The sequence below is a fragment of the Pelophylax lessonae genome (genome assembly GCF_965119305.1).
Source record: "Pelophylax lessonae genome assembly, chromosome: 5".
Taxonomy (NCBI): Eukaryota; Metazoa; Chordata; class Amphibia; order Anura; family Ranidae; genus Pelophylax; species Pelophylax lessonae.
This window is the reverse complement of record NC_138772.1, coordinates 223,486,907-223,508,378: the sequence shown is the minus strand read 5'-3', so window position 1 is coordinate 223,508,378 and position 21,472 is coordinate 223,486,907.

The following is a 21,472-nucleotide window of genomic DNA, read 5'->3' as shown; positions in this document are numbered from 1 at the left end:
AGCTGTACACTTTACATTGTGGCAAAGTGTCATTTCTTCAGTGTTGTTACATGAAAAGATATAATAAAATATTTACAAAAATTTGAGGTGTGTACTCACTTTTGTAAGATACTGTATTTGCACCCCTAAACTCCCCTCACTACTACATATTTCATAAATCTAGGATGGGATAGTAGGCCTAACCTGACTGTCAGATACACCAAACCCCACATCCACCTACTCCTTAACCTCCCTTTGGGCCTCTTCATTCTCCCACTGCCCTCTCTTCCTTTTACACTCACCACTTTCTCTACCACATCTTCTGTCCTACACCCTTTCCTATCCTCCCCAAAATCACCCTGCCCTTCACCCCCACCCTCATCCCTTTCTTTTTTTTATTTTCCCTTTCCCTTCACTCCTTTGGTACCATACAAGCAACTAGTAAAACCCACCCTGAAAACATACATCTCCGGTTCCTGTCTGAACCCTAAACTACTCAGTATATACAGTAGAATTGGTAATAACACTAGGCCACTTGTATTTTACGATGGCCCAATTAAAAAATAGTTCTGCACCTGCATCACTTAAAATTGTTTCTCTTAATTCCAAAGGCCTCAACATACCAGAAAAGCGCTCTCAACTCCTCATGTATGTGAAAAAATTAAAAGCAGACATCATCTTCCTACAAGAGAACAGATAGTACCCCCAAACTATCCAATAGAGACTTCCCTACAGTTCATCTTGCTACTAATCCTCTAGCAAAAACAAAGGAAGTTGCTATTGTCATATCTAAACATATCCCTCTAAAAATCACAAACTCTTTTACAGATAAAGAAGGACGCTACAAATTTCTGAAAGGCACAATTTGGGGAAAACCAATCACTCTGGCTCATTTATATAGACCTAATTCAGCCCAAGTAAGTCTTTTCCTGTGAGATTGCCTCAGGAGATCAGTGCTCCTGAGGAAGCGCGTGGCGCGAAAACGGCCGTAGAGCAGAGTTATATGCCAGAGGTCCATAAGCCACCATTCTTTATCCAAGTCTGGTGGCTTCTTATGTAAGTGCTTTAAATGTTGTTACATTGTGGCACTGTATGGATCTCCATCTGTTTTACATTGAATATTGTTTTAGCTATTTTTGTTAATTTTAATAAATACTACACTAGGAGGAGATCTCCTTTCTCTTTTGCTTGGTAATTTATCATACCGTTTTTTTCGGAGTCAACATCTGGGGAAATTCTGTCCTTTGGAGGGATAAGAAGAGTATTCCCCGCCTGAATTTTTTTTGGCTTCATTTAACACGCATTAGCTGTCTTGACATGACAGCATATGGGTCTGGTGAGTTTTCACTTCTTACTTTGGTGGCGGATCTTTAATGGTGTCGGTTTGAATTACATTGACACAGAATATTACTATCCATATGGATTTGCTGTCTTTGGACTTTTTGTTTATTGATGGACTAAATTTTATATATATATCATCATATTTCATCACTTACCTAGCGCTGCAATCTTTATTATTTGTATTCACTGGTGTTTATATGTTTACACTGTTTGCAAGCTGCTTCTATGTTGATTTTTAGGCACTGACATTTTTCTTTTGTTTGTACCCTTTAAAACAAATACAGAAAGTAGAAACAACCCATACATTGACTCAGACGCAACAAACCTTAGCAGACCTGACCCATACTCGCTCCTTTCTAGCCGAAGAACTCGGGCGCAAAGTCAGACGCAAATTCACACAATCTCAAAAGCTTTTCTATGAATTAAGTAATAAATGTGGGAAATTCCTAGTGAGAACATTTCATCACTAGGCCTGGGTAACATGCCAAGGATGCCCCCTTTCCCCCATATTATTCATCCTAACCCTGGAACCATTCTTACGTCGACTACGTGCAAATAATGACATTCAGGGGATAAGGATAGCTGATTGCCAATACAAACTCACGCCCTTTGCAGACGACATTCTACTCTTTCTATCGGAAGCCCACATTATGCTCCCAAATCTTCTAAAATATTTCCAATTATTCCAAAATATAGCTCACTTCAAAATCAACTTCAACAAGTCACAAGCCCTAAATATAATTCTATCACCAACACAAGTCGAACAAAGTCGCAAAATCTTCCCCTTCACCTGGCAGTCTGAAGCTATAGCTTACCTAGGAATACAACTGCCAAATTGGCTAACTGAATTATATTCAAAAATTGATCTACTGATTCTTAGTACAATAAAAGAAGATCCCAAACGTTGGAGAAAACCCTTTTTTTCATGGTGTGGGCGTGCAGCAAACCTTAACCACCTCAATACTGGGCACTTTCACCCCCTTCCCTCTCAGACCAATTTTCAGCTTTCGGTACTCTCGCACTTTGAATGACAATTACTCAGTCATGCTACACTGTACCCAAATGACGTTTTTATGATTTTGTTTGCATAAATAGAGCTTGCTTTTGGTAGTATTTATTCACAGCTGGGTTTTTATTTTTTGCGATATAAGCGAAAAAATAACAAACATTTTGAAAAAAAAAAAACAATATTTTCTACTTTCTATTATTAAAGAAATCCAATGAAATCAAATTTTGTCATAAAATTAGGCCAGAATGTATTCTGCTAAATGTCTTTGGTAAAAAAATTCCCAATAAGTGTATGATACTAGGTTTGTGTGAAAGGTATAGAGCCTACAAGCTAGGCTATGTATCATTGAAAATTGATCAATCCTGATGTATTGTAAAAGGGGGTTCTACTGCGCTTTAGGAACTGCTCAACCATAAATTCACATAAAACTTTGGTTATATATTCACTCTTCTCAAATCACAAATACTAAAATCCTTCTTTCATTATTAATCCATAAAAATTAATAAACCAATATATGTATATTTCTTCAACAGTGAATTTCCATGATATTTATATCTTAAAGTGCTGATGTGACCATTTATCTACATAGAGGGTGAGGTAGGTAGTTATCATGCTCCACAGTGATTCTCGTGCTTCAAATAATATCCGTATCTATATACTGGTAATTACAAAAGTGCTAGTGTCCCAATTATATTCAATTATAAAGTGTTTTTATCATACAAAGTGAACCAGTGCATAAATCAATAAACCACTGTGTATATTGTTAAAATGTTAACTTTTATTGGGATTAAATATATAGCCAACTCACATTTAAAACCGCTGCGGTCTGTGTAGCGTATTCGGGGATCCGAATCCCAATAAAAGTTTGATATACTGCACCATGATGGCCCCATTATTTATATGAGCCTGAAGGCACAGTGGATACTGTTAAGGAAGCGAGGAAGGACCCTAGGAAATCCCCCATAGGAGATCGGTGCTAACAAATACCCAGGAGAGAGGACCGGAAATAACTAGGAGATACAATAATGACCCAGGAGGAAGTGGACGGCGTTGGAACAAAGGAACCATAACCATAACCATTAATGGTCATGTGATACTGGCGTATTACTGACCTCATTGAGGTGAGCATTTAGAACACTTAGAAGTGATTGCACTGAAGGGATCTGGGACACGAAGAGTTAAAAGGTGGAGGAAGAGTTTTAATCACCAAGGAGCACTATTATCATATTGGCTTGTTCTGCACAGAAGCTTTATTGGACACTTTGAATATTTACTTTTTTTATAAAGATTGTGTTATAGACATTCATTTTCACTGTATTATTGATTTTATGAGAACAGGAACATTAGCATTTTAACAATATATACAGTGGTTTATTGATTTATGCACTGGTTCACTTTATATGATAAAAGCACTTTATAATTTAATATAATTGGGACACTAGCACTTTTGTAATTACCATTATATAGATACGGAAATTATTTGAAGCACAAGAATCACTGTGGAGCACAATAACTACCTACCTCACCCTCTATGTAGATAAATGGTCACATCAGCACTTTAAGATATAAATATCATGGAAATTCACTGTTGAAGAAATATACATATATTGGTTTATTAATTTTTATGGATTAATAATGAAAGAAGGATTTCAGTATTTGTGATTTGAGAAGAGTGAATATATAACCAAAGTTTTATCTGAATTTATGGTTGAGCAATTTCTAAAGCGCAGTACAACCCCTTTTACACTATATGTTTAAACTGTTTTATTTGGTATCAGTTAATGTACTAGCAGCATTAGGGTGATTAGTGAAACCCTTCCAAGATAGCGGAGGAACCAAATTTCACACATTAATCCTGATGTACTAACTACCTATATCATTTCTTGAGGCCCTAAAATGTCAGGACAGTACAAATACCCCCCAAAATGACACCTTTTGGTAAAGATGACAGTCCAAGGTATTTAGTAAGAGGCATAGTGAGTTTTTTGAAGTTGCAATTTTTTTTGCCCACAATAGTTTGGGTAATGAAAACATTTTTTTTTTCCTACAAAATTGTCATATTAACAAGTTATTTCTTTCAAATGGCATAGATAAACTTTTTTTTTTTTTTAGATTAAACAATTACATCCCAAAATACATTCTGCTACTTCTCGTGAGTATGGGGATGCCACATGTGTGGGACTTTTCCACAGCCTGGCCACATACAGAGGCCCAAAATGCAGGGAGCACCGTCAGGTGTTCTAAAGGCATAAATTACACATTTCATTTCCTGAGTACCTATCACATTTCTGAAGGCCCTGGAGGACAATGGAATTACCCAAAAATGACCCCATTTTGGAAAGAAAACACCCCAACCTATATTCTACAAAGCATAAGAGTCTTTTGAACATGTCAATTTCTTTCCACAAGTTTATGGAAAACGTTGAAAGAAAATGAAAATGTATTTTCTTTTTACACAGAGTTGTCAATTTATAAGATATTTATAACATATAGCATGTACATAGAAAACATGACACCCTAAAATGCATTCTGCCACTCCTCCTGAGTATGGCGATACCACATGTGTGAGACATTTACATAGCCCGGCCACATACAGAGGTCCAACATGCAGGGATCACCGTCAGACGTTCTAGGAGCATAAATTACACATTTCATTTCCTGAGTACCTATCACATTTTTAAAGGCCCTGGATCATTTTTTAGCCACATAGACAGATGTGTGCAAATTATTCCTGGGACAGATGTGTGACAGATGTTGATCGCTGGGATGACAGATGTGGCAGATGTGCACCAGATGTGCAAAAGATTACAGACATATGTGCGCCAGATGTGGCAGATAATGTGTGACAGATGATCACGGAAAAATGTCAGATGATCATGGACAGATGTGCCAGATGTTGATAACTGGGATGAAAGATGTGGCAGATGTGCGCCGGATGGTCACGACAGAAGTTGCAGATTGATCACTGGGATGAAAGATGTGGTAGATGTGCGCCTGATGATCACGGACAGAAGTGGCAGATGTGCGCCAGATGTGGCAGATGATCACGGCCAGATGTGCACCAGATGTGGCAGATGATGTGGGCCAGATGTGCACCAGAGGATCACGGACAGATGTTCCAGATGTGCACCATATGATCACAGACAGATGTGGCAAATGTGCACCAGATGTGGTAAATGATGTGTACCAGATCAAGGACTGATGTGCGACAGATGTGCGACACCTGGAACCATCCCAAGCCAAACCCAAGACAGCTTATGAAAATGGAGGCGTGTTCACGCGCAGCGGCTTCTCTCTGTCCCGATAGAACGGTGTCTTCATACAGTCGTGAGGTTCTGCTGGATGTTGGCAGAACCGCATTTTTAGAGTTAAACTCCGTGCTCACAGAACAGCTGCGAGATCTCGGACTGCTCCGGAAGCTTACATCATTACCGATCCCCAATGCTGCATCTCGCCTACAGTGGAGGCGCCACAAGCGGTGTGAGAGGAAGCAGAAGAGGGGTAAGCGCCGAGGTATACGGGCTAGGCTAATAGCTAATCCTTTAAAGCCATCTATTCCCACCATTGTACTGGCTAACGTACGCTCTTTGGACAATAAACTGGACTTCATCCGATTACTACGTTCAACTCAAAGGACTGTAAGAGACTGTTGTGTTTTTGTGTTCACAGAAACATGGCTTAGCAACAGCGTTCCAAGATGCGCCATTCAGCTCGATCAGCTGACGTGCTATCGAGCAGACAGAGCTCTCGTCGCGGGAAGAAAAACCCACGGCGGCGGACTGTGTGTTTACATCAATGACGCGTGGTGCCGTGATGCTGTTGTGATTTGCAAACACTGCTCAACTCTGGTGGAGTTTATGATTATTAAGTGCCGGCCGTTCTATCTGCCGAGGGAATGTACTGCAATACTGCTTGTTTCAGTTTACATTCCTCCGAATAACAACAGCAATAGGAACGATGCACTAAATGAGCTGTACCAGTACATCAGTGAGCAGCAGACAGTACACCCTGATGCCTTTCTCATCATAGCTGGGGATTTTAACCATGCTGACTTAAAGAGTGTGTTTCCAAAAATATATAAACACATTAATTTTCCAACAAGAGGAAATAACATTTTAGACTTTGTTTATACACAGAGAGGAGCTTACAAAGCCCTCCCCTCCCCCACCTTGGTGCCTCAGACCACATTACTGTTATGCTAATGCCTGCATATAGACCGCTCGTTAAAGTTGTCAAACCAGTTCAGAAACAGATTCAGGTGTGGCGGAAGGGTCATCAACTAACTGGAATATGTTTAAGCGGGCTGCCACTTGCAATAAAATCATTGACCTCCAGGAGTACTCGGAGACTGTCACTGCCTACATCAACAAGTGTATTGAGGATGTAACAGTCACAAAAACCATCACTGTCCGGGCCAACCAGAAGCCGTGGATGACAGGGGAGGTCTACAGACTCCTGGAGACGCGGAACGCTGCCTTCAGAGCTGGAGATGAGGTCGGCCTGAGAACAGCCAGGGCCAACCTATCTCGCAGCATTAGAGAGTCTAATAGACAGTACTCCAGGAGGATAGCCCATTGTTAGTGATGTCGCGAACCTAAAATTCGCCGTTCTCGGGTTAGGGTTAGGGCTAGGGTTAGGGTTAGGGTTAGGATTAGGGTTAGGGCTAGGGTTAGGTTTAGGGTTAGGTTTATTTTTATGGCTAGGCTTAGAGGGTTAGGGTTAAGGTTAGAGGGTTAGGGTTATGGTTAGAGGGTTAGGGTTCGGTTTAGTGTTAGCCTAACCTAGCCATGTCCCGTTCCTTTTTTTTTTGCAGCCACAGTGTAGTGTAGCACAAGAGGCCAGAAAAATTAGGCATGTACACATGCATGAAAAATTAGGTATTGTTGCAGCCGCTGCTGTAGCAGCGGCCGGAAAATTTGAGGTTTTCAAGGCAGAAAGTGCACTAAAACATTGCGGCTTGAACCGTAGTTGGTGGCGGAGACGTCACGTAAGTCATCCAGCATGCAGAGATTAAATACAGCAGCGTGTGGACCATTTTTAGCCCAAGGCATCTCATCAGGCCTTTTTTAGTCAAATGCATCCCCCACTGTCAGTCCCTTCGGGATCCATGCCTCATTCATCTTAATAAAGGTGAGGTAATCGAGACTTTTTTGACCTGGGCGACTTCTCTTCCCAGTGACAATACCTCCTGCTGCCCTGAAGGTCCTTTCTGACAGGACACTTGAAGCGGGGCAGGCCAGAAGTTCAATGGCAAATTGGGATAGCTCAGGCCACAGGTCAAGCCTGCACACCCAGTAGTCAAGGGGTTCATCGCTCCTCAGAGTGTCGATATCTGCAGTTAAGGTAAGGTAGTCTGCTACCTGTCGGTCGAGTCGTTCTCTGAGGGTGGACCCCGAAGGGCTGTGGCGATGCGTAGGACTAAAAAAGCTCCGCATGTCCTCCATCAACAAGACGTCTGTAAAGCTTCCTGTCCTTGCCGGCGTGGTTGTGGGGGTAGGAGGAGGATTACTTTCACCTCTTCCCCTGTTGGATTCCCGTTGTGCTGTGACATCACCCTTATATGCTGTGTGAAGCATACTTTTCAACTATTATTTTGTAGCTGCTGCATCCTTTGCGACTGCCGGTAATTAGGTAACATAGCAGAGACTTTCTGCTTATACCGGGGGTCTAGTAGTGTGGCCACCCAGTACAGGTCGTTCTCCTTCAGCCTTTTTATACGAGGGTCCCTCAACAGGCATGACAGCATGAAAGACCCCATTTGCACAAGGTTGGATGCCGAGCTACTCATGTCCAATTCCTCGTCCTCACTGATGTCATTGAAGGTGTGTTCTTCCCCCCAGCCACGTACAACACCACGGGTACCAGATAGGTGACAACGAGCACCCTGGGATGCCTGCTGTGGTTGGTGTTCCTCCTCCTCAAAGCCACATTCCTCCTCTGACTCCTCTTCCTCAGACTCCTCTTCCAGTGTTGCCGCAGGTCCAGCAAGCGATGGTAAGGCTGTTTCTGGTGGTGGTGATGGTGACCACAACTCTTCCTCTTCCTCTTCACGCTCATCTACGGCCTGATCCAGCACTCTTCGCAGGGCACGCTCCAGGAAGAAAACATATGGGATGATGTCGCTGATGGTGCCTTCGGTGCGACTGACTAGCTTTGTCACCTCCTCAAAAGGACGCATGAGCCTACAGGCATTGCGCATGAGCGTCCAGTAACGTGGCAAAAAAATACCCAGCTCCGCAGAGGCTGTCCTAGCACCCCGGTCATACAAATACTCGTTGACCGATTTTTCTTGTTGGAGCAGGCGGTCAAACATTAGCAACGTTGAATTCCAACGTGTCGGGCTGTCGCAAATCAAGCGCCTCACAGGCATGTTGTTTCGCCGCTGTATATCTGAAAAGTGCGCCATGGCCGTGTAGGAACGCCTGAAATGGCCACACACCTTCCTGGCCTGCTTGAGGACGTCCTGTAAGCCTGGGTACTTCTGCACAAAGCGTTGTACATTCAGATTCAACACATGTGCCATGCACGGCACATGTGTCAACTTGCCCAAATTCAATGCCGCCAACAAATTGCTTCCGTTGTCACACACCACTTTGCCGATCTCCAGTTGGTGCGGGGTCAGCCACTGATCCACCTGTGCGTTCAGGGCGGACAGTAGTGCTGGTCCGGTGTGACTCTCTGCTTTCAGGCAAGTCAACCCCAAGACAGCGTGACACTGTCGTATCCGGCATGTGGAATAGCCCCTGGGGAGCTGGGGGGCTGCAGTTGGTGTGGAGCAAGACGCAACAGCAGAAGAGGACTCAGCCGAGGAGGTTAGCAAAGAGGATGGAGTAGGAGGAGTAGAGGAGGTGGCAGCAGGCCTGCCTGCAAGTCGTGGCGGTGTCACCAACTCCTCTGCAGCAGAGCCACGCATTCCATGCTTGGCAGCCGCCAGGAGGTTTACCCAATGCGCAGTGTAAGTGATATACCTGCCCTGACCGTGCTTTGCAGACCAGCTATCAGTGGTCAGATGGACCCTTGCCCCAACACTGTGTGCCAGACATGACATGACTTCCTTTTCCACAATAGAGTACAGGTTGGGGATTGCCTTTTGTGAAAAATAATTTCGGCCGGGTACCTTCCACTGCGGTGTCCCAATAGCGACAAATTTTTTTTTTCAAATTCTTCTTTATTAAAACGTAATAGAAAAAAAAATACAAGTACAGGTAGTATACAAGTTTACAGACATAGTCGTGTTGCAGCATACAGAGTCAAATCGCATCAATGGAGTGAGAAAGGCGAATGCAAAGCATCAATAAAACAGCGTCACATAAAGCAGGGTAGATATACAGCAGGTCTACTCGTAGCATATGAGAACGTGTAGAAAGCAACTAAGAGCATCAAACATTCAGTGTAGCCCTAACGGGCCTGTGAACAGTGGAGAACATCGTGCCTCAGAGTGATGTCGGCAACCGGAACCGTGGGTTGGAGATCTACCCAGAGTAAACATTTCTCACCATGAGAACCAAACAAAAATACAGAGGAGTAGGGGGGGAGCTTACAACACTTCGGGAAAGAATACTGGGAAACAAAGGGGGCAAGGAAGGAAGGAGCGGAGCAGAAAGGGGGGAATATTGGCAGAGGGGATCAGGGCGGAAGCAGGGGGGGACAGTGGTCACTAGTACGTGAAGCCTGTCCAGCGCCCGCCGCTGAGCCCCCAGGGCAACACATGCAATAGCACAGGTAGGAGAGAAAGGGGAAAAAGAATGGGCTAAGAACTACGGCCAGTGGACCCCGTGCGAGGCGATGGCCACTGAGGCCAGTTGTGTGATCAGTGGGTTTCCAGGAGCACTTTACCCTCGTCTGACAGGACAAACATATTCCAACACCCCCAACTAGCTGAGTAGAGTTCCCTCCTGCCCTGCGAGGTCAGCACCAGGTCTTCAAAGTCACCAATCTGCTTGATTTTGGACAGCCAAAGCCGTAAAGACGGCGGGGCGGTGGATTTCCAGCAGGCCCCAATGCAGGCCTTTGCTGCGTTGAAGAGGTGGCGGAGGATGGACTTTTTATAGTGATCAGGCTTGATGGAGGAACAGTGGAGGAGGAAAAGCACTGGGTCATCGCCGAGTGCGAAGTCGGTCATTCGCTGGGATACCTCTCTGACCTGTCTCCAAAAGTCACTCAGCACCGGACAGCTCCAGAAGATATGGAGCATCGTCCCTTGGTCCGCGCGACACCGCCAACAGCTGTCCGACGCCTCCGGGAAGAAACCTGCCAACCTCGTCGGAGTATAGTACCAGTGCATCAGGATCTTATAGTTAATCTCCTGGAGGCGTGTACAGATAGAAGACCTCAGAGAGAAGCGAACAATGTTCCGACGTTGAGTCAGCGTAAAAGTCCTCTGCAGCTCCTGTTCCCATTTCACGATGCCGGGAAGGACGAAATCATCCCGAGGTTCCGAAAGCAGGGCATAGATCAGGGACAAGGCATGCGGAAGGGGAGTGTCGCATGTAAAGAGAGCCTCCAGAGCCGTCAAAGGCTTCTCGAAGGTAGATCGCGGCCCCAGGTCCCGAAGGAAATGCAGCAGCTGGAGAGCTTGCCACCTGGTGAGCTCATAACGGCCCCCCGGAGTCGTCAGCTGGGTGAGGGAGGGCCAGGTGTCACCAGAACCAAAGTGAGACACCCGGAAATACCCCAGCTCCAACAGGGTCCCGAAACGGCCGCTGTCACATCCCGATGGAAAGGCCCGACTACCCAGAACCAGGAACATGGGTGAAGTTATCCTCCGGGAGTCGCCCACCGCCAGGGATGCGGCACAGACCCTGAGAGTCGGGCCGATCACAGGATGACGTCGGACGTCACGTGGCACCGACGCAATATGCCACGGGGCGCCCGGGAGGTGTATCGAGCACTGGGACGCCTCAAGAGTTGTCCAGAGTTTCAGGTGGGAATGCCTGCACCAGTCCACCAGGCGGTTCAGGTGGGCCGCCTGGTAGTACCTTTTGACATCAGGAGCCGCCACACCCCCATGCGACTTCGGCATCGTGAGTATCGACCCCCGGAGCCTGGGACGGCGACCAGCCCAAATGAACTCGGTAAAGACCGCGTTCACTTGTTTGAAGAAGGCGGCAGGGACCAACACTGGGAGGGTCTGAAATAAAAACAAAAACTTCGGCAGGATTTACATTTTAAGGATACTACAGCGTCCGAACCAAGAGTGGAGGCCAGCGGACCACTTACTCAGGAGGGCACGCACCGCAGCCAGGAGAGGCGGAAAGTTCAGCCGGAAAACGTCAGCTGGGTCGGGCGGCAGCAGGGTCCCCAGATACCTCAAGGCTGACGAGGTCCACTTGAAAGAGAAGCTGTGGCTTAGAGAGTCCAGCATTCGAGATGGCAAAGAAATCCCCATCGCCTCCGATTTGTGGTAATTGATCTTGAAGTGTGACACCACCCCGTAGAGTTCAAATTCGCAGAGCAGGTTCGGCAGGGATATCAGGGGGTTGGTCAAGGAAAAGAGGAGATCATCCGCGTAGGCCGATATTTTATGGGAGATCGCACCCACGGCCAGTCCAGAGATGTCAGCATTAAGGCGAACCCTGGAAAGAAAGGGTTCCAGTGAGAGGGCGAATAACAAGGGCGAGAGGGGACACCCCTGCCTAGTGCCGTTAAAGATGGCAAATGGTGTCGAGAAAACCCCATTTGCCTTCACCATCGCTCGCGGGCAAGTATAGACGCTCATGATCCAAGCCAACATACGATGGCCTAAACCAAAGCGTTTCAGCACACCAGTCATAAAAGGCCAGCTCACCCTGTCAAAGGCCTTCTCGGCGTCCGTGCTCAGTAGCACTGTCGGAACGCCGGTGACCCTGGCATGATGGATTAAGTTCAAGGCCTTGATGGTATTGTCTCTGGCCTCTCTGGTGGAAATGAACCCGACCTGGTCCAAATGGACCAGGCCCGGGAGGAGAGGCTGCAGCCGAGAAGCCACCATTTTGGTAAATAGCTTGAGGTCGGTATTCAATAAGGAGATCGGCCTGTAGCTCCCACAGGCTGCAGGGTCTTTCCCCTCCTTAGGGATCACAGATATGTGAGCCAGCAGGGAGTCAGCGTGGAAGGAGGAGGACTTCCCTATCTCATTGAACAACCGAAGCATAGGAGAAACTAGATGTGTCTGCAGTAATTGGTAGTAGAGGACCGTCAGGCCATCCGGCCCCGGGGCTTTGCCCTTTTTCGCCGTCTTAAGGGCCATGGCAAGTTCATCCGCCGTGAACTCCTCCTCCAGGGCTTCACGGTCCGGCGAGGAGAATCTAGGCAGGACAACGGAGTCCAAGTAGGAAGTGACCTCCGTTTCGTGGGATCGTCCCTGAGGCAAGTGATACAGAGACGAATAAAAATTTCCAAATCTCTGCGCAATCTCTCTGGGCATATGCAGCCTACTGCCATCTGCAGCAGTCACAAAGGGAATATAGGAGGCCGCCCGTTGGTCTCTAAGAGCCCTGGCCAGCATAAGACCACATTTATCGCCCGATTCGTAGTGGAACCGCTTACAGCGCTGTAAGGCCGCTTTAGCGCGGTATTGCAACAATTCCGCTACCTGGGAGCGGAGGCCTGCCAGTTCAGAACCCTCTGCAGCCCCCCGGTGCCTCTTGTGCCGATCCTCCAGGCGAGAAATATCCGCCAGGAGGTTGTTTAACTGCCTCTCCCTGTCTCTCTTAATGCGGGCGCTGTGGGCCATCAACACGCCCCTACTGACGGCTTTATGGGCCTCCCATACCACTCCGGGGTCACTATCAGGAGTGGCATTGAGCTGGAAGTAGCTCTGGAGCTGTTGGGAGACATCTGCCAACACCACAGGGTCCTGCAGAAGGCTCTCGTTTAATCTCCAGTGCCAGTCCGATTCCCTGCCCGGGCTGCCCAGTCGCATTTCCATAATCACAGGAGCGTGGTCAGACCAGGTGATGGAACCGATTTCAATACTTTCCACCGAGGAGAGCAGGCGGTGCGGGACCAGGAAAAAGTCAATCCGGGAGTATACGTTGTGGGGGGTAGAGTAAAACGAGTAATCGCGTTCCCCAGCATGTAGGATGCGCCAGGCATCCACCAGTTGGAGTTCCCTAAGCAACTTGACCACCTGCGTCCGGGCACCCCGGGGCACGGAGGAAACTCCGGAAGACGTGTCCACCGAAGGATCCAGGGGGATGTTCCAGTCGCCACCCACGATCAGTTTCCCTTCCGAGAAATCCATCAGGGACAGCAAGGTCTTCTGCAGGAACGAGTCCTGGTGCGAATTGGGAGCATATACATTTGCAAGCGTCACCGTCCGGCCACCAACACGGCCCTTAAGAAAAAGAAAACGCCCGTGTGGGTCTGTCCTCTTATCAAGCAGTGACCAGGGAATATTGCTCGAGAGCAGGATGGACACCCCTCTGGATTTAGAGACATCATTGGTAGCGTGGTACGCAGTAGGAAAGAACCGGTTCTGGAGGAAGGGGAGGCCTCCAGACCTAAAATGGGTCTCCTGAATGAATGCGATGTCAGAACAAGAGCGTCGGAGGTCTCCCATGAGCATCCGCCTTTTTTCGGGCACATTTAGGCCCCTGGCGTTCCATGTGGATACTCGCACGGGGTCCATATTGGCCGGGGAGAGAGTGTAGCAGAGGCAGAGAAGGGGGAACAGGAGGGGGGACAAGAGGAGAAGAGGAAACGGGAGCAGAGGAGGGGAGAGGGGAGGAAAGAGGAAGAGGAAAAGAGAAAAAGGGACGGGAGTGCAAACAGGAGAGGGGAGACAAAGGGGGAGAAAGAACAAAGACACCCAAATAAGGGGAGAAACCCTCTAAGGTGTAGGCCTAAGTGGGGGGGTAGAACTAAACACAGCAGGTGAGTCGAGCTCCGAGACCAGAGCTCCCTCTACAAGAAAAAGGTCAGATAAATAACATACCATAGCATATTATAACAAAACATGAATCGCATGAAAGCAGCGAAAAATGAACCCAGCTTAACACAGTAGGGCCTAGGGTCTCGGGCGTCCACAGAGCAGGCCCGAGGAAATCACTCGGGGCATGCTCTATGGAGGACCCGAGAGCCACCATTCCAGGTGACCCCACCGTAATGAAGAAGTGGCATACCACATCCCGACACAAGAAATATGACATGCCTCGCCCAGCCACACAGGAGGGGCAGCCGAGAGTGTGCATAGACAGGGAAAGCAACAGGCACTGTAGTGCCACCCCAGCGACCACCCATGCAGGGCACTGAACCCTCAGCCCAGGGCCACTCTCCCCCAGTTAAACCGGGGCACCACCCCTCCCGTAGCGCAAGACCCCATCCCCCATATGTGGCTGCAGGCGCTCAGCAGAACGCCAATCACAGGGGCACAGTTCCCGGCATGGAGCAGCAGGGGAGGGAGAGGGGGACAAACGACCCCGTCCTCCCCCAGGCAACGGGCGGAAGTCTCGCCCGCCAGCCATGCTTACCCTGAGCACACCCCCCCACCCCCCCCTGACACCCCCAAACTCATCCAACATTATGTCATCCCCAGCCGTCCGTATTTAAGCATGAGAAAACAAAGACATGAATACCAGTGCAATATACTTTCTGCGGGGACAGCCAGTGAGGAGACCCGATAGCAGGTAGAAGACGACTGTCCATCCAGAGCCAAAGTGGAGGAGAGTCAGGTGTTCCAAAGCAGAGTTCCGGGTAGACAGTTCTCAAAGTCCCAGCAACGTCAAACATCCAGGAAGCAGCATACCGCAGCTGGCGGGCAGTCCGGGAGAGAGTGTAAAGAGTGCGTGTCCCATGTCAGGAATCACCTATGCGTGTCACGGACACCGTGAGCCAAGGGGCATCCTAGAGGGGGGGTGAGGCCGGGGCAGAGGGAACTCCGGAGCCAAAGGGGACAGTTGGGGGGGAGGTGCACAATGTTCGTAGGGCACCAAAAGAGAAGGTGCATCAAGGATGGGGGGCAGGTGGGTGGCCATGGACCGGGGAAGCAAGAGCAAATTAATGTCCCAGTGTCTGTGTGGCTCAGGCAAGGCAAACAACTAGGGTGGCGTGGCAATAGTCAGTAGATGTGAGCTGAGACGGGCAGGTAGCTCAGTCCTCTCTTACCGCCTGTGGTGTTGCAGGAACCAGCCTCCTCCGGCTTCTAGGGGTACGGGGCGAAAGACCTCTGCCACGGTTAGTGGAGCCCGGGGGTCGGCGAGGCGGGTTCGGCAAGTGCTGGAGCCAGTTCGGTACAGTGACAGGTTCCACACTCAGGAAGGCGAATAGCGCCGGAAGATCCTCCGGGTGAGACACAGTGAAGGACGCCGATCCCCTACGTACCGTGAGGGAGATGGGGAAACCCCAGCGATAGGTGCAGCCCGTGTGGCGGATCCTATCCAGGAGAGGACGCAGCAGGGCTCTGCGCTGCAGGGTGGCTGGCGATAAATCCGGAAGGATTCTGAGTTTGGCGCCATCAAAGTCTATGTCCCCAGTCTCCCAGGCTTGTCTGAGGATGGATTCCTTATGGGAGTAATGGTGGAGTCTGCAGATGACGTCACGGGGTCTAGCAACGTCTTGAGAGCGCGGACCTAGGGCACGGTGAACCCTGTCGAACTCCATTTCGGCTTGTGGGATGTCTGGTACCAGAGTATGGCAAATGGATAGCAGGGTAGGCCGGAGCGAGTCCAGTTCAGTGGCTTCAGGGAGACCCCGCAACCGAAGGTTGTTGCGCCTACTACGGTCCTCCATCTCCTCCATTTTCAACTGCAGGGCCGTTACATGTTGGGATTGCTGCGAGTGGCTCTGTTCCAGCTGTGATACCCGGGCTTCAAGGGCAGAGAACGAGGACTCACCCTCTGCAACTCGGTCAGACAGCTGCTGAAGGTCCGCCCGGACAGCCTGGTAGTCCCGTTTGTGGGCCTCTTCCACTCGCTGTACCATCGCCTCCATGTCCTGCTTGGTCGGCAGGGCCCGGATTAGGGCTCGCAGGTCCGCCTCCATCCCAGGCTCTGGCGTCGCCCTCGAGTGTCCCAGCGGGGAGCCGAGCGGGAGAGGGGTGCCCGACAGCGCCCACGGTTCCGACTGAACCGAGGCAGTGGGCGATGGCGGTGCTTGCGCCATGACAGTAGAGGGGGAGAGAGCTGCACCAGGGCCGGCCGCGTGAGCGCGGGCTGAGGCCGATCTCGTCCCAGGGAAGAACCGATGCAGATCCGACCCCGGGGATGATCGCAGGGGCTTCCGGGATCGTCGGCGGCGGCTAGAGTTCATGCCAAATGTGGATGAAGGTAAGTATTTGTGCTGTAAAAGAGGGAGATGGCCGGAGCTCACTCAGAGCACGTCTTCACTCCGCCATGTCCAGGACACGCCCCAGCGACAAATTTTTTGAAGGCATCAGACTCCACCAGCTTGTATGGTAAAAGCTGGCGGGCTAAGAGTTCCGACAAGCCAGCTGTCAGACGCCGGGCAAGGGGGTGACTCTGTGAGATTGGCTTCTTACGCTCAAACATTTCCTTGACAGACACCTGACTGTGGGCAGGTGAGCAGGAACTGCTGAAGGTGAGAGGCGGAGGGGTGGGTTGTTGATAGGGGGCAAGGAGGACAGCAGTGGTTGACGTGGCTGAAGATGCTGGACCAGGAGGAGGATGGTGGCTTTGAGTTTGTGTGCTGCTTTTACTCATGTGTTGATCCCATAGGCGTTTGTGATGTGAGATCATGTGCCTTCGCAAAGCAGTTGTACCTAGGTGGGTGTTGGACTTCCCACGACTCAGTTTCTTTTGGCACAGGTTACAAATGGCATCGCTGATATCAGAGGCAGACACACAAAAAAAATGCCACACTGCTGAGCTTTGCAATGACGGCATTCTGGTGGTGGCAACAGCTTGCGTTGATTGGCGTGCTATCTGGCTGACCCTGGGTGCCGAATCTACATCATGCTGTCTGACTGTGCCACTAGCTCCTTGCGATGACCTCCCCCTGCTTCCAACTCGTCGTCTTCTCCTCCTCTCTGTCTCCCCATCTGAACTTTCCCCCTCTTGTTCTGCTCTTCTTCGAGCAGGCACCCAGGTGACATCCACGGACACATCGTCATCATCAGCCGCTTCACTTGACAACTCAGCAAAGGCAGCAGCAGCAGCAGGTACAACATCATCATCACAATGTATGTCCATGTGTATAATGCTGCCTGACTGAGACATATCCCCGTTATCTACATCCTCTGGCACTAATGGTTGCGCATCACTTATTTCTTCCAACTCATGTGTAAATAACTCCTCTGACAGATCAAGTGAAGCGGCTGTGGTGCTAGTGTTGGTGGTGGTGCCGGCGGGCGGGCGAGAGGTAACTTGAGAGGTGCCCGAAGCTGAGCTGGAGGAGGATGGTGCATTAGGGTCCCGAGCGGAAGCTGTAGACGATTGGGTGTCCTGTGTAAGCTAGTCAACTATGTCCTCAGAATTTTTTGAGTTCAGGGTCTGTGGCCTCTGAACACTGGGCATTATTCTAGGGCCAAAGGAAATCACAGCACCACGACCACGATGGCCCTTGTGGGGTGGCCTGCCTCTGCCTGTCATTTTTTTTTTTAATGTGTTGTACTATGAGTGCAAGGTGCTGTGCCACCCTATAGGAGTGCTGGGCAGTGGGTACAGTACACTCTGTGGACCTGACAGTCACTGGCAGCCCAGGCAACTGCAATTATAAAAAAAATATATATATTTAATTTGCAAGCTGCTGTGTCATCGTATATATCAGTGGTGGGTGGGCACACAGTGGCACTGCAGTGGGCACAGTACACTCTGTGGACCTGACAGTCACTGGCAGCCCAGGCAACTGCAATTATAAAAAAAATATATATATATTTAATTTGCAAGCTGCTGTGCCACCGTATATATCAGTGGTGGGTGGGCACGCAGTGGCACTGCAGTGGGCACAGTACACTCTGTGGACCTGACAGTCACTGGCAGCCCAGGCGACTGCAATTATAAAAATATATATATATATTTAATTTGCAAGCTGCTGTGCCACCGTATATATCAGTGGTGGGTGGGCACGCAGTGGGCACAGTACACTCTGTGGACCTGACAGTCACACTGGCACCCAGGCAACTGCAATTATAAAAAAATATATATATTTTTAATTTGCAAGCTGCTGTGCCACCGTATATATCAGTGGTGGGTGGGCACGGAGTGGCACTGCAGTGGGCACAGTACACTCTGTGGACCTGACAGTCACACTGGCACCCAGGCAACTGCAATTATAAAAAAATATATATATATTTTTAATTTTCAAGCTGCTGTGCCACCGTATATATCAGTGGTGGGTGGGCACGGAGTGGCACTGCAGTGGGCACAGTACACTCTGTGGACCTGACAGTCACACTGGCACCCAGGCAACTGCAATTATAAAAAAAATATATATATTTTTAATTTGCAAGCTGCTGTGCCACCGTATATATATCAGTGGTGGGTGGGCACGCAGTGGCACTGCAGTGGGCACAGTACACTCTGTGGACCTGACAGTCACTGGCACCCAGGCAACTGCAATTATAAAAGAAATATATATATTTTTAATTTGCAAGCTGCTGTGCCACCGTATATATATCAGTGGTGGGTGGGCACGCAGTGGCACTGCAGTGGGCACAGTACACTCTGTGGACCTGACAGTCACTGGCAGCCCAGGCAACTGCAATAATAAAAAATATTTTTTTTTCAATTTGCAATTGCAACAAGATGCTGTGCCACCGTATATATATCAGTGGTGGGCAGTGCACTGCAGTGGGTACAGTACACTCTGTGGACCTGACACTGTCAATTATGACAGAGGAAAAAAAAATATTTTTTAAAATGCAAGGTACTGTGCCTGTGCCACCCGAAATGAGTGTGGTGTGCACACAGTACAGTCTGTGGTGGGTCTGTGGCCTCTCACACACAGCGGGCAGGTAACTGCAGTGCACAATATATATATATATATATATATATATATATATATATATATATATATATATAATATATATAAAAAATACTCAAATACCAGCCCTCAAAAGGGCTTTTGGGGACAATATATATATATATATATATATATATATATATATATATATATATATATATATATCACAGAACAAAAAAAATTACACAAATACCAGCCCTCAAAAGGGCTTTTGGGGACAATAGATATATATATATATCCAAAAAAAACCTCAAATACCAGCCCTAGGAAGGGCTTTTTGGGGTGCTGTCCTTACAGCAGGAGTGTACCAAGAACCCTGGCTAACAAGACCGGGAACACTGACTAACTGTCCCTAGCTATAACAGCAGCAGCAGCAGCACTTTCCCTGCTCTCAGTAACACAGAAATGATCTAAGATGGATGCTGCCCTTGCTTATTTATAGGAGGTGGGAGGGTGTGGGAGGGAGGTATGCTGATTGGCCTGGAATGTGTCTGCTGACTGTGATGTTCAGGGTCAAAGTTTGCCTCAATGATGATGTATAGGAGGCGGACCGAACATCGCATATGTTCGCCCGCAGCGGCAAACGCGAACGTACGAAGTTCGCCGGGAACCGTTCGCCGGCGAACCGTTCGGTACATCACTACCCATTGTTTCAGCGACAGCAGAGACACTCGGAGCCTGTGGCGGGGGATACAGTCTATTACGGACTACAAGCCCCCACCACGGACTGGTGATAGTAACATCTCTCTGCTGAACGAGCTGGGCACCTTTTTTGCTCGAGTCCTGACAACATCCCTGGGCGTGTACTGAGGGACTCTGAAGCAGAACTCACTGATATTTTCACAGATATTTTTAACATCTCACTTAGTCAGGCTGTTGTTCCCACATGCTTCAAAGCTACTAACATCATTCCAGTCCTGAAGAAGCCATCTCCATCCTGTTTCAATGACTACCGTCCTGTTGCACTTACTTCCATCATCATGAAGTGCTTTGAACGGTTAGTCATGCATCACATCAAGTCTGCCCTCCCCTCCTCCCTGGACCCATTCCAGTTTGCATATCGGTCTAACTGGTCGACCGATGATGCTATTTCAACTACCCTTCACTCAGCACTTAAACATTTAGAGAAAAAAGACTCATACGTTCGAATGCTGTTTATAGACTTCAGTTCAGCATTCAACACAATCGTCCCTCAACAGCTCATTCATAAATTGATTGAGTTGGGGCTCAACACTTCGCTGTGCAACTGGCTGTTGGACTTTCTGATTGGAAGAACTCAGGCAGTGCGGGTTGGCAGCAACACATCCAGCACCATCATACTGAATACTGGGGCCCCTCCAACCTCTTCATTAAGTTTGCGGATGACACGACTGTGGTGGATCTCATTAGTAACAGAGATGAGACAAACTACAGGAGTGAGGTGAGCCGCTTGGCCGGGTGGTGCAGTGACAACAATCTCACTCTGAACGTGGAGAAGATGAAGGAGATTGTTGTTGATTTCAGGAGAGCGCTCACTCAGCATGTTTCTCTGACCATCAACGGTGCGACTGTGGAGAGAGTGAGTAGCACCAAGTTTCTGGGTGTGCACATCACAGAGGACCTCTCCTGGACTGATAACACTGCAGCACTGGCCAAGAAATCACAGCAGCGTCTCTACTTTCTCCGCAAACTGAGGAGAGCCAGAGCCCCATCCCCCATCATGTACACCTTCTACAAAGGCACAATCGAGAGCATTCTGACCAGCTGCATCACTGTGTGGTATGGCACCTGCAACGCGTCTTGCCGGAAGACTCTGCAACGCATAGTGAGAGCAACTGAGAAGATCATTGGTGTCTCCCTCCCCTCCCTTCAGGATATTTATGGAACCCGTCTCACTCGCAAAGCTCTATGCATTGCAGGTGATCCTACCCACCCGTTACACAGCTTCTTCAGTCTGCTGCCATCAGGGAGGAGACTGCGAAGTCTCCAGGCCAGGACCAGCAGACTGAAGGACAGCTTTATCCATCAGGCTGTCAGGAAGCTGAACCCGCTTCGAACTTGCCCCCTTGTACCTTTTCTGCCATAGGCACCATTGAACTATGCACCTCCCCTTCACTAGATCCTAAATCCCTAGGTCCTTCCACCCCCTCCTTCCACTAGCATTCGATGACTTGCTCCAGTCACTTTGGCAGCATTGGTCTGCTCAATACCTCATTCACCATGGAACTGAAGTAATTGGTCTGCACTTTATCTGTCATGTGCCTT